Source organism: Panthera tigris, chromosome B3 (assembly GCF_018350195.1).
Source record: "Panthera tigris isolate Pti1 chromosome B3, P.tigris_Pti1_mat1.1, whole genome shotgun sequence".
NCBI lineage: Eukaryota > Metazoa > Chordata > Mammalia > Carnivora > Felidae > Panthera > Panthera tigris.
Window position 1 is genome coordinate 143,604,432 of NC_056665.1, and position 17,646 is coordinate 143,622,077.

General features: G+C 43.6%; 1 protein-coding gene and 1 pseudogene across 22 annotated transcripts in view; both read left to right on the forward strand.

Annotated features, from left to right (window-relative positions):
* RCOR1 (REST corepressor 1) overlaps positions 1-17,646 on the forward strand; it is a 130,409-nt gene that overhangs the window by 25,450 nt on the left and 87,313 nt on the right. The gene's annotated exons all lie outside the window — the stretch shown is intronic.
* On the forward strand, positions 268-417 carry LOC122239760 (annotated as a pseudogene).

Genomic DNA, 17,646 nt, shown 5'->3' on the forward strand with positions numbered 1-17,646 from the left:
CATCTTATAAAACTGAAACTCTATTCCCATTAAAAGTAGAAGGCATTCTACTTTGTCTCTATGATTTTGAGTACTCTAAGTATCTTATGTAAGTGAGTCATACAGAGTTTGGTTTTTGTGACTAGTTTATTTCATTTGGCACAACGCCATCAAGATTGATGCATGTTGTAGCTTACGTCAGAATTTCTTTCCTTTTTAAGGCTGTTTGAAGGACAGTTTTGCAGGATATAGGATTCTTGCTTGAAAGCTTTTTCTTTTAGCACTTTGAGCTTTGCGCAATGGCAGTATTGTAGCCAATGAGGTTTGTCCGAGGTGCAATTATTGCTAATTGAAAACTTTTAGCACTTTGATTCTATTGGTCCACTGCTTTCTGGCCTCTGAAGTAGTAGTAGTAGTAGTAGTAGTTGATGTTGTTCTTGTTCTTTTAATGTTTATTTCTTTTTGAGAGAGAGAGAGAGAGAGAGAGAGAGAGAGGGAGGGAGGGAGGGAGGGGCAGAGAGAGAGAGGGAGATACAGAATCTGAAGCAGGCTGCAGGCCCTGAGCTGTCAGCACAGAGCCCCATGTGGGGCTTGACCTCATGAACCATAAGATCATGATCTGAGCCAAAGTTGGACGCTTAATCAACTGAGCCCCCCTGCTCCCGGCCTCTGAAGTTTCTGATGAGAAATCTGCTCATTAACTTACTGAGGATCTTTTATATGTGATGAGTTATTTCTCTTGCTGCCTTCAAGATTCTGTCTTTGTCCTTGACTTTGGGAAGTTTGATTATAATGTGCCTTGGTGTAGGTCTCTGATTTATTTCCGTGGAGTTTGTTGAGTTTCTTAGATGTTTATATTCATGTCTTTCATCAAATTTGGGACGTTTTTAGCCAGTTAGTTTTTCAGATCTTCTCTTTGCCCCTTTCTTCTGGGATGCCCACAACTTGTATTTGGTCTGTTTGATGGTGTCCCACAGGTCCCTTATGCTCTCTGTCCACTTTTCTTTCTGTTCAGTCTTTTCTTTCTGTTTCTCAGACTTGATTATTTCTATTGTCCTATTTTCAGGTTCACTGATTCTTTCTTTTGCCTACTCATGTCTGCCTTTGAGTCCTTCTAGTAAATTATTAATTGCACTTTCAACTCCCGAGTTTTTTTTTGGTTTCTTTTTAGGTTTTCTATCTCTTAATTGATTTTTCCATTTTATTTATACATTGTTTTCTCGACTTTCTCCACATCTTTTTTTAGTTCTTTGACCGTTTTTAAATCTTTGTCTAGTAGGTTTGCCATCAGGTCTTTTAAAGGATAGTTTCTGTTGAAACATTTTCCCCCTTTGAATTGGCCATACTTTTCTGTTTCTTGTATGCCTTGTGATGTTGTTGTTGGAAAGTGAACATGTGAGTCTAATAATGTGGTTAACATCCCCTTCTCCAGGTTTGCCGTTTTTGTTATGTATTCACTAATTCATCTATTCTTCCATTCTTCCCCCTTACCGTAGACTGTCTCTATGTCAAGGATCATCCTGAGGTTAAATTTAAGGTTTATCTGATCTGTTTTTTTTTTTTTAAGTTTATTTACTTATTTTGAGAGAGAGAGAGAGAGAGAGAGTGAGAGAGCACATGCGCTTGTGGAGAAAGAGAATCCTGAACGGGCTCCACACTATCAGTGTGAGGCATGATGTGGGGCTTGAACTCATGAACCTGTGAGATCGTGACCTGAGCCAATATCAAGAGTTGGATAGTCAACTAGTTAAGCCATACAGGTGCCCCAGGGTTTCTCAGATCTTTTCTGAGACTATGCCTTTCTCTGGGCATGTGTGGTCACTTTCTCATTTTCCCTGTATAGTGCATGCATTTGCTTTTTTTTTTTTTTTTTTTTTTTTAAAGTAATCTCTCTACACAGTGTAGGGCTTGAACTCACAACCCCAAGATCATGAGTCACATGCTCCACCAACTGAGCCAGCCAGGTGCCCCTATGCATTTGCTTTTGTATGGCCTAGTCATCAATATCTGCCTCCCAGAAGGTGAAAATGAGAAGAGTGAAGAATGTGTGTGTGTGTGCGTGTGAGCGTATATAAGGGACAAGCTTCTTAAAGTCCCCCGCGAGTGACTCCGCTAGAGGGATGAGGGGCTTGTTGTGGTGTGGGGGTGGTGCAACAACAGTGACGATCTGCTGCTTGTCTGCACCTCTGTTTTCAGAAGCAGCATTTGGTGGTCAGAGCACAGATTGTCAGTATTTGGAAGACACGGTCCTTTCTGCACACCCTGGCTCCTACATGCTGTGTACAGGCTGTGCCAGGAACTGAATATGTGCACTGCTTCCTGCCCCATGGCCAGGGGCAGGGATGAGTAGCTGCTACTGTCCGGAGAGCTGAGGTTGACCAGAACTGACTGCAGTTTACTGCATGAGTTTTTCTCTTGGACATTGCAAGCTTTCAGTAGACGCCAGAGATCCAGCACAGTTATATCAGACAGCCTCTGCCACTGTAGTTGCCTGGGGCGGAGGGGGGGGAGGCGGCAGACAGATTTGTGGGGGGCTTCCTCCTCTACCATCTTCCCAGAATCCTCTCCCCTAGAGATTATAATTTATATCTTTGATTTATCATCCTGTTGTAAACTGGGTGCTTTTACCTTCTTGAAGGGCAACGCAACAGCCATAGGATGCCTAACTCCACTTACCCCTGTGCTCCCTTTGTGCCTTTGTTGTTTCATATTTTAAGTCTTACATACGTTGATTCCTGTAAGAAACTATTATCTTACACAGTCATTTTATTTGGATTTATTCATATATTGACCATTGACCATTTTGTCGTTCTTCATTCCTTTGTGTACCTGGTGAGTTTCTATCTGGCTTGTTTTGTTTTGTTTTGTTTTTTTGCACCTTTGGATATTTCTTTCAGTGTAGGTCTGCTAGTGATGGGTCTGTCTGAAACTTTTTATTTCAAGTTATTCTTGTAGGTTATTTGTATTGGGTATAGAATTCTAGGTTGTGCTCTCTTCCTTTTATAAAAGCGCTTTAGAAGACTCTTTGTGTTTGGGTTTCCCGTCCTTTTCAGTAGTAGGTTAACTGTCAGTATCACTGTAACCTTCCTGTTTCCCAGGCTGTATTAATTGTTTGCTCTTTCTTTTAGCTATTTTATTGTGATATTCCTAGGTATGAAGTTTATCTTTGTTTCTTAAAGTTTAGTCTACTTAGGATTCTTAGAGCTTCTTGAACCTGTGGCTTACTGTCTTGTTACTTTTAGACAGTTCTCAGCCATTCTTGTGTATTGCTTCTGTTCCAGGCTCTTTTTCCTTTCTTTCTGGAATTTCAGTTTCGTATGTGTTCTGCATCTCTGTCTCCTAGCCTCTAAGTCTGTGTTTTCCAAATTTTTATTTCCTGGGCTTCATTTGAGATCTTTTATTTTAACTTGTCTTTCTCCTTTTATCTGTCTATCTTCTTTTAAATCCGTCCATTGAGTTCTTAGTTTCAGTTGTATATCCTTTTTTTAGTTTTAGAGCCTCCATTTGGTTCTTTTTTTATAGTTTCTAGTTCTCTGCTAAAATTGTAAATCTTGTCTTTAAAGTCCTGGAATATCGGAAGTGTATGGTTGACTCGTCAACAACATGGGTGTGAACTGTGCGGCCCACTTCTATGCGGATTTTTTACAGTACAGTAAATATATTTTCCTTTCCTTATGACTTTCTTAATAACATCTTTTCTCAAGTTTCAGTTGTGAGAATACAGTATATAATACACGTAACCTGGAAAATATGTGTTAATTATGTTATCAATAAGGCTCTGGTCAACAGTAGGCTATTAGGTTTTGGCGAGTCAAAAGTTATACGTAGATTTTTAAAAATGTTATTTTGAGAGAGCGCAAGAGTGTGTGAGTGGGGGAGGGGCAGAGAGAGAGGGAGAGAGAATCTCAAGCAGGCTCTGTGGTGTCCACCCAAAGCCCAGCACAGGGTTCGATCCCACCAACTGCGAGATCATGACCTGAGCCGAAATCGAGAGTTGGCCGCTCAACCGAGCCACCCAGGCGCCCCATCTATATGCGGATTTTTGACTCCTCAGGGTCTGTATGCTCCCCACTCCTGCACTGTTCAAGAGTCAACTGTAGTTATTTTTAAATCTGGTGAGTAATATCTGGAATGCTTGTGGTATGTTTTTGTCTTCTATTTCTTCTGTCTTGTGTTCATGTTGTATTATTTACTCACGTGCCTGATCTCTTTTGATTGTGTATTTTATATCAAACTTGCAACTTGGAAAATTGGTTATAAAAAAATCTGAGGCCTAAGGAAAGTATCTTCTAGGGAGGTTTTATTTATACTCACACTGTGGAATCAGCTTACTCCCAGTAGAAATTGTTCAGGGCCGACCTGCAGTCCCTTTGAGGGTCTGTCTACTTCAGTTTTATTCTTTTCTTGTTTTTGTTTTTGTTTTTTTAAGTTTATCTATTTTTGAGAGAGACAGAGACAGAGAGCACAAGTCGGGGAGGGGCAAAGAGCGAGGGAGACACAGAATCTGAAACCGGCTCCGGGCTCTGAGCTGTCAGCACAGAGCCCGACGCGGGGCTCGAACCCACCGACTGTGAGACCATGACCTGAGCCGAAGTCAGATGCCCAACCGACTGAGCCACTCAGGCACCGCTACTTCAGTTTTCTTCTTCCAGAGTACAGCCTCTCGGAGTCCCAGTTCAATGAAATGGCCGTTCGCAGGCTGCTGCTCTCTCTCCCTCTCCCCAGTGGCTGTACTTGAAGTCAGAGCCATTACCCTAACACCAAGAGCCTGTCAGATGCATTGTTCAGCATCTCAGCCTCTCAGTGCTGTCCTCTAGCGTTGGCAAATGCCTCTGGGGGGAAAAGTGACCCCAGTAGCTGTAGTTCCCTTCCTAAGTCTCAGTCTCTGCTGTGTTCCAGCTCTGTCTTGTTAGTTCACCGATTCCTTCAAGCAGACGTTCTTGACATTTTGTTGAGCTTCTCTGATTGTCCTTGGTGGGTCTGAGTTACCTAGTTTATTACTAGAACGGAAGTAGCTCCTTCTTTTGTCACTCGCTAAGCACGGTGTCTGTAGTCTTTTGTGATTTTTTTTGCCCTTGAGGGTAATCCATCCCAGAGCAACGGTGAATGGCAGGACAACTATTCAACAATAGTGACATGGCTTCTTAGTTCCTTGACCTCTCTCCCATGTATCCTGTTCTCTACCCTACCTTGGCCACCCATTCCCTTGGATCACCATTATGTGAAAAAACTCTTGTCACTTCAATTTCAAACTTAGTACTCTGACTACCGCTTCCAGACTTTATAGCTCCCACCTTCGACCATCCCATTTCCCGCAGTCTTCAACCCCATCCTAACTTTCAGTTCATTGTTCCTGCCGCATTTCCCCTGGTCACTCTCTTGTCTTTGTTGACCATAAATTCCATAGTCATTACAGCATGTTCTCTACTCATACTCTCTTGTTTTCCTCTTGTTTCATCAATAATCGTGTCTAAGCCACGATCTGTGTCTTAGCCTGGATTCCCTGGAAAAGATGGCAAGAGTGTATGTGCTGATGCTTTATTTGAAGTTAGAGCGAGGAGGGAAAAGAGAGGATGAGGCAGAGAAGAAGGGAGAACAAATACAAAGTGGTATGTTTCTAAGCCATCACAGCTTCGTGAGAACCTTAGCTGGTTGCTTGGTCATCCTGGGAATCTCTAGGGAATCATGGCACCTCTCAGAGCACTCCCAGGGGGTGGGGGCGGGCGGCAGGCAGGTATGTGGAGGTGGAAGCTGAGAAGTTTGACGGCCCTTTCTCGTCTCCTGTCTCTTAATGGTCAGAGTTGCCCCATTAGGGTCTTAAAAAAATTTTTTTTCACGTTTATTTTTGAGGGAGAGAAAGTACGAGCAGGGGAGGGGCAGGGAGTGGGGGACAGAGGATCCGAAATGGGCTCTGGGATGACAGCAGCGAGCCGAATGTGGGCTCAGACCCACAAACTGCGAGATCATGACCCGAGCCAAAATTGGATGCTCAGCCGACTGAGCCACCCAGGCGCCCCTGCCCCATAGGGACTTCGTTATTCTCTGCTTTCAGGTTTGTTACTTGGCCTCTACAGGCAGCCCCTGGGGAAGCTGCTGAATTAGGTGTCGGAGCTGCTGTGGCTTCTGTCACAGTGCACACGGGGAAGGCTACCAGGGCTTAGCCTTTATAAGCCCTGGGGGAGGTAGAGACAGTTGGTGATGTTAGGAAAGAAGACGTGGGTAGTGGGCTGAGGCTTGGGATCATCTGAAGCTTGCAGGTTTCTGCCAGGCCTGGTGGGGCTGTTCCAGCTGGGAAGTGGGACAGCAGGCAAGTCCGAGTGTGTGTGGGGGAGGGTGCCTGAAGTGCGTCTCGTAAGGCCTGCTTAATGCAGCTTCTGATTCTTCTTTTGCTTGAATCCGTGCGAATTCAGCTGAATGTGGTTAGAGAGACCATTCTGACTAATCTCATTTTAAAATCATGACCACCAAAATCTCGTAGGCCCGTTGCAGGTTCTATTGTTTTCCTACTCCAGTTACTCTTCTGTAGAGTATTCAAATGTCTCATTTAAAATGTTCCATTTTTCCTTCCCCCTTTTTCCTTTATTTAACTGGGGGAAAATTGAAGCAGTTGCAAGTGAACTTCTGCAGGCTGTCATTCTCAACAGCATATAAGCAGCCTGTTAGATCTCACTTGTGTAAAAAGGTTTTTCTTGGTAATTGTCTATACTCTGTTTTCCATTCTTTTCTTCTGTTCTCTTCTCGAACACGTTTCTTTCAGGTTTTTGTCCCCACTGCTCTTCCAGAATTGCTCATAATGTCACTGGTGACCTCCATGTTGCAAGATCCAATTGTCGGTCTTCCCCGTTTACCCCAAGAGTCCCAGGTACCTCACTCCTGTTTGAAACCTGATTAGTTTAGGGCTCTCCAGAGAAACAGAACTAGTAGGATATATATATTAAAAGACATTTGTTATAAGGAGTTGGCTCACATGACTGTGGAGGCTGAGAAGTTCTTAGATCTGCCAGTCAGCAAGCTAGGAGAGATGGTCTAAGTTGTAGTCTGAGTACAAAAGCCTGAGAGAGAACCAGGAGATCCCATCCCGTGTCCCAGCTCAAGCCGTCAGGCTGGAGAAGTTCCCTCTTAGCCTTTTTATTAAATTCAGGCCTTTAACTGTTTGGATGAGCACCACCCACATTATGGAGGGCAGTCTGCTTTACTCAGTTTACCGATTCAGATGTTAATCTCATCCAGAAATACTCTCACAGACACATCCAGAATAATGTTTGACCGACATCTGGGACCGTGTGGCCTGGTTGAGTTGACACGTAAAGTTAACCATCAAAAAACCCTCTCTCCCCCAAGACATCTAGAACAAGATGCCAGTTTAATCTGTAGGAGTTCCAGTCCCCATCGCCCCTGACCTCAGCTCCCAACTACTCCTTTCTGTTCTCCACTCCAGTCACGCTGCCTCCCTTCTCTTTTTTGACCGTTGCCTGGTGTGTTCCTGCCCGTAGGATCTCTGCACTCACTTTTCTTCTGCCTCCAGTGCTTTTTCCTTGCTTCTCTGCCCCTCCCCTTACCCTTCATCCATATGGCTTATGTTCTTCTTTCTTTCCGTCCGCACTGAACTGTCACACTCTCACTGAGGCTTTTCCTGGCCAGTCCATCTAAACATTTCGGCTGTTTCCCTGGTGCTTCCTGTCCTCCTTCCTTGCTTTATGGTTTTCTCATTCCCTCTTGCATTGTCTAACGTACTTCCCTACTTATCTTCTTATTTGTCTGACTCCTCCAACCAGAAGGTCAGCTCTGTGAGGTGGGGGCCCAGCTTCTAGAAGAGCGCCTGGTACAGGTGTGTCTCTCGGTAACAACTTCCTGTTTTTTTAAAAAACACGGACAGAACCTCTTTCCAGTAAGTTTACAAAGTAGAGGTTTTTAGCCTGAGCTCTCAGCAGCGAGCACCTTTATTGGCTCACAGACGCCTTTGCATAGGTCTTTTATAGATACGCCTTTTATAGCCTAACTGTGGATGAGCTGACGTCATTCTGAAGGCACCGTGCCAGGCTTCTCGACTCTCTTCCTTCTAGTTGTGTGTGTGTGTGTGTGTGTGTGTGTGTGTGTGTGTGTGTGTGTACCAGCTCCGTGCCGGAGAGCTTTACAAATAACCTCTTACTTAATTCTCAGAACAGCCCTACTGCACAGTGGTATCATCCCCATTGTGCAGACACTGAGGCAGATTTAGAAAGCTTGCACAACTTGCCTGAGGTCTCAGCTCGGATGTGGGAGAATCCAACTTGATCTAGTCCTGTGTTCTTGAGTGTCACTGCATTAGATGCCTCCTCCTCCTTAGATATTTTGTGTCACCCAGGAACTTAGGAATGTTGGGCAGACTATTTAATCCCTTTCGCCATGATAGTGTTAAATATTCAAAGTGTCTGCTTAGCGAATCTCAGCACAAAGCACCCATTCAAAGTTAGGAATCCTTGGGGCACCTGGTTGGTTCAGTTGGTTGAGCTCCTGACTTCGGCTCAGGTCATGATCTCGTGGTTCGTGGGTTTGAGCCCCGCGTCGGGCTCTGTGCTGACAGCTGGGAGCCTGGAACCTGCTTTGGATTCTGTGTCTCCCTCTCTCTCTGCCCCTCCCCAACTCATGCTCTGTCCGTCTCTCCCGAAAATAAATAAACGTTGGGGCGCCTGGGTGGCTCAGTCAGTTGAGCGTCCGACTTCGGCTCAGGTCATGATCTCGTGGTCTGTGAGTTCGAGCCCTGCATCGGGCTCTGTGCTGACAGCTCAGAGCCTGGAGCCTGCTTCGGATTCTGTGTCTCCCTCTCTTTCTGCGCCTCCCCTGCTCATGCTCTGTCTCTCTCTCTCTGTCAAGAATAAATAGACATTAAAAAAAATTAAAAAAAACAAAAATAAATAAACATTAAACAAATTTAAAAAAATTTTTCAAAGTTAGGAATCCTTTCTAAGATCAGTGCAAAAATAACTAAAGCACCTCAAGCATTTCTTGGCGTTATCCTTCCCAGATCTTCTGAGGCTTAGTCCTCATTCTAGGTTTCTGGATCTGAGGTGCAATACTGCGTCTATAAGATTAGAAGGGTAGTGGTGACTGCCATAGTGAAGGATCTTGCCCTTTCTGGCTCAAGTTATTATTAATCAGTCCCATCCACCTCTGGAGTATTCCATGAGAAATTACAGGAATCCCCTTCTCCTTCACAGGAAAGTGTTAAGAAACCACTCATATTTCGTGGTTCGAAATAACTATTATTTCGTGATTCTTGCTTCGTTGAATAGTTGTTCTGCTGGGCTTCCGTGGACGGCATCATTTGATTGCTCGGTGGGCTTGGTGTCGTCTGCTGGCCTCACTGAGATGCTGGGCCAGCTGGGCCTCCTTTGTCTCCGTGTGGTCTCAGGGCCTGTCAGTTTTCCAGTGGGAGAGGTCTCGAGTAGGATAGTCAGATTTCTTACATAGTGGCTCAGGGCTCCCCAAAGCAAGCATTTCACGAAGGAGGAAGCAGCAACTGCTAGTCCTCTGGAAGTGTAGGCCCGGAACTGGCACATTATCATTTCTGCCACACTTCCTCGGTTAACATGAGTCACGGACCAGCTCAGATTCGTTGCGAGAGTTGACTGTGCAGGGTGTGGGGGTAGGTTTACTGGGAGTAGACTGGCCCAAACTACTCTTGAGAGTGAACAAGAGCCTATTAAAAATTGTGCCAGGTTGACAGGTGTAAACTGGAATTGTCCAGGACTAATCTGGACATATGGTCATCATAGCCCTGCTTGTGCCCTGGAGGAGGCAAGAGATAGGTATTACCCTGAATCTTTCCATGTGATTCTCCTAGTGTAAAAATAGGACCGTGTTCAGTATGCTTCTCATGTTTGGTTTTATTTTATTTATTTATTTATTTGTTTGTTTATTTTAATGTTTATTTTTGAGAGAGAGACAGAGAGAAAGGGACAGAGAGAGGGGGACAGAGGATCTGAAGCAGGTGCTGTGCTGACAGCAGCAAGTCCGACGTGGGGCTCCAACCCACGAACCGTGAGATCATGACCTGAGCCAAAGTCGGACGCCCAGCAAACCGAGCCACCCAGGTGCCCCTATTTTTATTTTTTAAAAATGTTTATTTATGCATTTTGAGAGAGGGGGAGTGCATGCACATGAGCCAGGGAGGGACAGAGATAGAGGAGAGAGAATCTCAGGTGGGCTCCCTCCTGTCAGTGCAGAGCCTGACGTGGGGGCTCAGTCTCATGACTGTGAGATCATGACCTGAGCCGTAATCATGCTTAACTGACTGAACCACCCAGGTGCCCCTGCTGTTGATGTGTTAAGTTGAACATGACTTCTTTAAAAAAAATTTTTTTTAATGTTTGTTTATTTTTGAGAGAGACGGCGTGCACAATCGGGAGGGACAGAGAGAGAAAATGAGTCACAGAAATTGAAGCAGGCTTCAGGCTCTGAGCTGTCTGCACAGAGCGGGACTCAGGGCTTGAACTCAGGAACCGCAAGATCATGACCCCAAGCCGAAGTCGGATGCTTAACTGACAGCACCCAGGCGCCCCAAGTTGATCATGACTTCTGAACACAACCCACCAACTTTGTTTTGGGTGCTCAGTGACTATAGAATGAATTACTTGGTCTAACAGTAGAGGGGGGAAACTGGCTTTGAACTTACTGAGAAGATTTTGTTTGTTGGTCTCTAGTGGGTGGCTTTCCGGAGATATTTTTCAAGATTAATTTTGCCCATGTGTCATTTTCACCCTATAGAACTTGGAATCCTCTCCTAAGATATAGCTCCATTCTGCAGTTAATCAGATGATCTCAGAGGTCTCTTCCAGCTCTAAAATTCTGCTCTAATCTTACAGAAAGTTGTTACCCAAATGATTATTGGGAGAGCCGTGATAAAAGGCCTTCATAGTTTGGATGTGATCTGGGGCCACGTGGGGATCCAGAAAACTTTATGCAGTAAAGTTGTTTTACTCTATACTGTGAACAGAAGTTAGTTTGCAGTCCAAAATGGAATTTGTTCTCAGAAGAATGTTGTCTTTTTTTTTTTTTTTTCTTTTAAGGAGGCTCCATGCCTAGCACGGGGCTTGAACTCACAACCCTGAGATCAAGACCTGAGCCAAGATCAAGAGTCAGTCAGATGCTTAACCGACTGAGCCACCTAAATGCCCCTAGAATGTTAAGTCTTAAAGGTTGACTGTAAAAAATTATTCTAAAGTTCAAAATCCCACTTTTCTGTACAATAGATGGTAAGATCTCATTTTGATGTGAGATGCCTCCAGAACGTGCCATGTTTACGTGTTTGTGTACACACATGTGATTGTGCTTCAGGAATGTAGTATGAGGGTCCATTTTGTCTTTCCTGAAGTTGTTCGGGGGGGGCGGGGGCGGCGGTGGTGGAAAGGCTGTCATTCCTATGGAGTGTTTAGCTGATGCAGTTTGTGTTTTGCCCTGGTTGGTCGAGGGAGGGGGAAGGGGTGAGTGAAAATTCTTGACTTGAATGCAGTGTAATAGTCTCATTACTAATCCTGACGACAGTATATAAGAAACAAAACAGACCTCTCCAAGCCAAGTTGCTGCAGATTTGAGTAGTTGTGAGATCTCTTATTGGCTAAAGAACCCAGTAATGTGACTATCGTCAGATGAAGCTCGGTGCTTTCTGTCATCTAGGAGCAGGGGGTTCCCACTGATTCTGGGTGATATATACCAAGTAAATATTCTCTGTATCTATGATGTCTTTCCCCCACAGCATGTTTTATATTACATTTTTCAGTGATGCACCAGCCGTCACACTGGTGACATTTGTAATAGGGAAACCTAACCTCGGATGTCGCTGTGTGTCTGCTTGCAGGGTAGGGGAGGAAGGTAGGTTGGTAAATCAGGAGGACAAGTCAACTTTGCTTTGCAGTTTGTTTGACAGGTTCATACACATCGAGGTTTAGGGAAAATGTCTACTTTTAAGATGGCTTTGGCACAGGTGATGTTTACATGAAAACTACTAAATAGGGAAAGGATTATCATTTATAGAGCACCTTTTGTGTGTACTTTAGCTGTCTTGTGAAGACCATACCTTTTCTACATGAGGGAACGAAGGAAGAGTGACTTTGCCCAGGGCTGTGTGTGACGAAGCTAGTAGCTGTCAGAGCTTGCGTTTGGTCTCAGGTTTGTGTGCCGTCAACGTTCTTGTGGTCCATCCCCTCACCCCAGGTTGGTGATTTATACAAAGGTTCTTCCCAGGTCCTTCCTGACTACCCTCGCTGTATTTTAACCTCCACCAAATACATAGATCCAGCCTCCCTGGAAAAACTGTTACATCTGGCTAGATTGTCTCATATGCCTATTTCTTACATTGTTGTAAACACTGAACGCACTGGATGGATTTTTTTACCCTGGGACCTGTGAACCCTTGGAAGTTGTGTGCAAAATGTTGTATGTGCGTGTGTGTGTGTGTGTGTGTGTGTGTGTGTGTGTGTGTGAAAATATCAGGATCCATCGCTTTCATAAAATTCTCAATGCTTTCTGACTCAAATAGCCTCAGGAGCCACTACTTGATGCCATTAATATTTTCCGGTACTATTGTTGAATGAATTAATGTACATAAAGTGCTTAGAGTAGGACCTTACAAGAAGTAAATTCACTATTGGTATTGTTATCAAGTTTTCTGTGTGCATGGTCTTCAAAACGTTTTAATAATTGGATAATAACCTGTGGAATAGAATATTACCAGACAGACCAGCTTCTTATTGTTGTCACTATTTGGGTTCAAAATTTTCTTTTCTTTTCTTTTCTTTTCTTTTCTTTTCTTTTCTTTTCTTTCTTTTCTTTTCTCTTTCCTTGTTTTAGGTTTTGGACGGCAATTTATTTATTATTTTTAAAAAATATTTGTGAGAGAGAGAGACAGAGTGCGAGCAAAGGAGGGACAGAGAGAGAGGGAGACACAGAATCCCAAGCAGGCTCCAGGTTCTGAGCTGTCAGCACAGAGCCCGATGCGGGGCTTGAACCCATGAACCGTGAGATCGTGACCTGAGCCAAAGTCAGCTGCTTAACTGATTGAGTCACCCAGGCATCCCAGGGAGGCAGTTTATTGATTTTTTTTTTTTTCAGTTTATTTATTTTGGGATGCCTGGGTGGCTCAGTCAGTTGAGCATCTGACTTCATCTCAGGTCACGATCTCATGGTTCATGACTTTGAGCCCCATATCAGGCTCTGTGCTGTCGGTGCAGAACCTGCTTCGGATCCTCTGTCCACCTCTCTCCTGCTCCCCTGCTCATATTCTGTCTTTCTCAAAAAAAATTTAAAAAAAAATTAAAAAAAAGTTAGCATGTGCACGTGTAGGGGGAGAGGCAGAGGGAGAGGGAAAGAGGATCTCAAGCCGGCTCTGTGCCGTCAGTTGCAGAGCGTGCAGTGGGGCTCAATCCCACAAACTGGGGGATCGTGACCTGCGTCAAAATCAAGAGTTGGACGCTTAACTGACTGAGCCACCCAGTCACCCCCAAAATTTACTTTTCTTAGGGATGTGGTCAAAATAGGTGAAGGGAGGAGTGGGAGATACAGGCTTCCAGTTAGGGAATGGATAAGTAATGAGGAAGAAAGGTACGGCATAGGGAATGTCGTGGTATTCTGAGTGCCGTGTGGGGACAAATGGTAGCTGTGTTTGTAGTGAGCACAGCATGACATACAGAGTGTAGCTGTGGAGTCACCGTGTCGTACATCTGGAACTAATGACGCTGCGTGTCAACTATACTTTGAATAAAAAGTCCTCTTTACCAGATCATTACAAAAAAGTTTTTGTTTTTCTTTTACAAGCTATTTGAGATGAATCTTCACGTATTTATAGCAGTTCCCTATATTTTGGATTATTTCTGAAGATTCCCCAGAGTGAAATTACTGGGTCAAAATGTATGAACATTTTGAAGATTTTAGATATTGCCAGATTGCTTTCCAGAAGACATATACTGATGTGTACTGGCAATACATTGCACTCTGCATTGCTGTATGCTCTAGCTTGCAGTAAACAAATAGATAAGTTTAATAAGCAGAAGATTGCCTTGTTTCGTAAGTATTTTTCCAGTTTCTAGACGGGTGAAACATTTTCTGTGTACTGTTTTGTGAATTGTCTTTATGTCTTTTTCCCATTGAATAGGGTTTTTATAGTTTTCTTATTAGTTTGAGATACACTTAGTCACCTGTTACAACTATGTATTCTGAGAATGCTTGCCTTTTTTTTTTAGAGTAATTTCTTTTTTTATCATTTTTTTTAATGTTTATTTTTTTGAGAGAGCATGCAAGCTGAGAAAGGGACAGAGAGAGAGAGGGAGACACAGAATCTGAAGCAGACTCCAGGCTCTGAGCTGTCAGCACAGAGCCTGATGTGGGGTTCGAACCCATGGACTATAAGATCATGACCTGAGCCAAAGTCAGATGCTTAACCGACTGAGCCACCCAGGTGCCCCTATATTAGTTATAATATAAAATAACTGTCTTCTCCACAATTTGGATTATGTACTTCTTTTACTTCAAATGTCAGTACTTAAAAAAATGTTGGTTTAGAAAACCATTGAAAATGTTTAACTTTCCCCACATCACAAGTTTCAAATGTAGAATTGGTTTCTACCTTGTGTTCAAGCCAGTGTGATAAATCTGCTGCATCAGAAAGAGCTATGTACCAGTCCTGGAAATAGTACACAAACAAATAGCCCAAAGTCATTATCAACTGATGCAGACGCTGTTGCCGAAGCCTTATTTACAGTTGTGTTCGGGAGCACTGGGTAAGGGCAGGCTTAAGGAGGGAGATTCTTTTTTTTTTTTTTTTTTTTTTTTTAACATTTTCATTTTTATGTTTGAGAGAGAGTGCAAGAGGGGGAGGGGGCAGAGAGAAGGGGGCAGAGGATCCAAAGCAGGCTTTGAGCTGACACCAGCAAGCCCCATGTGGGGCGCCAACTCACAGACCATGAGATCACTCCCTGAGCCGAAGTCGGACACTCAACCGACTGAGCCACCTGGGCGCCCCAAAGAGGGAGATTGTAGTGGAAGGCTGTTTGGAACCTGTAGGGAATGGAGAGGGGTTTGTTTGTTTGTTTGTTTGTTTGTTTGTTTGTTTTTAAATCTCTACTGAACTCATGACCCCAAGATCAAGAGTCGCATGTGCCCCCGACTGAGCCAGCCACACGTCCCTGGAGAGGTGGGTTTTAATGGGAAAGGTACTCAGCGTTATTCCTACCTTCATAGTATTGTTTTCTGTCCGTGTTTTAAATACAGTTCTCCTGGGATTCTTTTCTTGATTTATACAGCTGCCACCGTAGTGTTCATGACTGTATCCATGGGAACACAAGTAGGATGACATGAGTTTTTAACTTGTTGCTAAGCAGATCTAGCCTGGAACGTATTAAAATTTTCTCATTAAAAGGTGTTTGCATGTTTTACCTTCTGTGGGGGAAGGTAACCAAACAGGGCAGTTTGGAATTACAACTGTGAAACTGTATAAACCCTTTTAGTAGAAAGGACTGGTTGTGTTTTTAATCAATTCAATATTTGAAATGGAAGAGAGTTAGTTGAAATAACTCCCTGTGTTCTGTAAGTGTGGCCTCTTAAGCTTAAAAGGTCAGTCTTCAGGTGTGTGTGGACTGCATGTGAACACCCGATTCTCCCTGAGTGTACATGAAATCCCAGAATGGCAACATATTGTAGGTGGTCCTTCTGACCCTCAAAGACTTGTGGGTCTAATCATGGAAGGTCTCATGGAGATTGAGATACTGGTCTCTTATTTTGGTTGACATTTTCATTTAAAAAATTTAATAGGTTGTGTGTCATTGGTATAAAACAGCTAAATTTCAAAGAGATACACAGTAAAACACAATTGGTCTTTTACCCACATCTTCCAAGTCCTACAGTTCCCCAGAGGCTGCCACGCTCATTAACTCCTTGTGTCATTATAATTGAAAGAATTACTGGAGTAGTTATTTCGTAATAATAGATAACAGGGACGTCTGGATGGCTCAGTTGGTTGAGCGTCCAACTCTTGATTTCGGCTCATGTCATGACCTCACAGTCCTGAGATTGAACCCCGTGTTGGGCTCTGCACCGACAGCACGCAGCCTGCTTGGGATTCTCTGTCTCTACCCCTCCCCCACTCATGTGCTCACATTCTCTCTCAAAAGTAAGTAAACATTAAAAACGATAGTAATAGGTAATATTTATGCATTTCTATGGGCCAGCCACTGTGATAGGTGTATTACAGGACAGTCTTAGGAAGCAGTCCATTGTAACTCAGTTAAACCCACCTAATTCTCCCATAATAAATCTAGTTACCATCTGTCATTAAAAAAAAAACAAACAAGACTCAAGTAACTCAATTTTACTGATAAGGAAACTGAGGCTTAGAGAAGTTAAATAACTTGCACAGGATTTAATATTTCTTGCTCACTAGATTGTATGCTCTCAAGAAAGGAGGCTCCATACTTTATTTCCGCTTTATTCCCTGTGTGCCGTATAGTCACGATGGGGGTTGGTAGTGTGTCAAGTGTAATACGAAGGCCAGTTTTACAAGAGGGATGGTTGTGTCTTCATTTCTTAGCTGTGAGCTTGTTTAGCTGTGACTCAAACTTCTCTTTGTAGAGAAGTCACATTGAGTATTGGAGCAGCATTGAATCTGCATATTTATTAAGGGAACTTTACATTTTTGGATTTCATGCTGGGAACATTTGAGAGAATCCCTCCTGATCTGAGAAGGTCCAGCGTTTGGAGGGAAGGGTGATGCGCACAGGGATCGAGAGCATTGTGACTCTGTTCCTTGCGGGTCTGTTTGGTTCTTACTCCTTTCCCTCCACTCCTGCTCCAACTATATCTTGGCGCCGTGTCTTTTCAGTTTCTTGATCTCAGTGAAGGAATAAGTAGGAATTGAAGGGATCAAATCGAAGGAACAAATTCTTTTGTTAAATGTCAGTATTAATGAGTGTCTGTGACCTTGAAAATCTGTGTTTGGTATTAGTTGTATGTAGTGCCTCTACCTTCTTACCTTTGAAGAGAAGAAAACAAAAGTTTAGAGCTGGATAGGATTACTGAGATTATTTAGCAAGAGGAAAGCGAGGGGCAGTCCAGTTCCATAGATAATTGTGGAATTATTTTCTTCATTTGTTAAGTGGGCTTAATGATCTCACAGGGTTGATTCAACCTGAGGATTATAAAAGCCACATTTATGCATCTTTGTGTGATAAGTTCTTCACTTCCTTGGACTCCTTTGTGAGTGTGCTGTGAGACAACCACACATAACAGTCTTAGAAATTCTGATGTTTACTGGAGAAGATCTTTAGAGGCATCTTTATAAAAGTCTTGGGCTGGGATGCCTGGGTGGCTCAGTCGGTTAAGTGTCCGACTTCAGCTCAGGTCACGAGCTCACCGTGTGTGGGTTTGAGTCCCACGTGGAGCTCTGTGCTGACAGCTCAGAGCCTGGACCCTGCTTCGGATTCTGTGGCTCCCTTTCTCTCTGCCCCTCCCCCGGTTCTCTCTCTCTCTCTCAAAAATAAACATTAAAAAAATTTAAAAAAGAAAGTCTTGGGCTGATGATTTAATGGTAATACTAATAGTTAAACTTGCTGGGCACTTAGTATGGGCTAGCATGCACGGTATGGGGGGGGAAAGTATTCTGAGACCTCATAGCAAGGATTGGAGTAGGGGAGAGTGGAG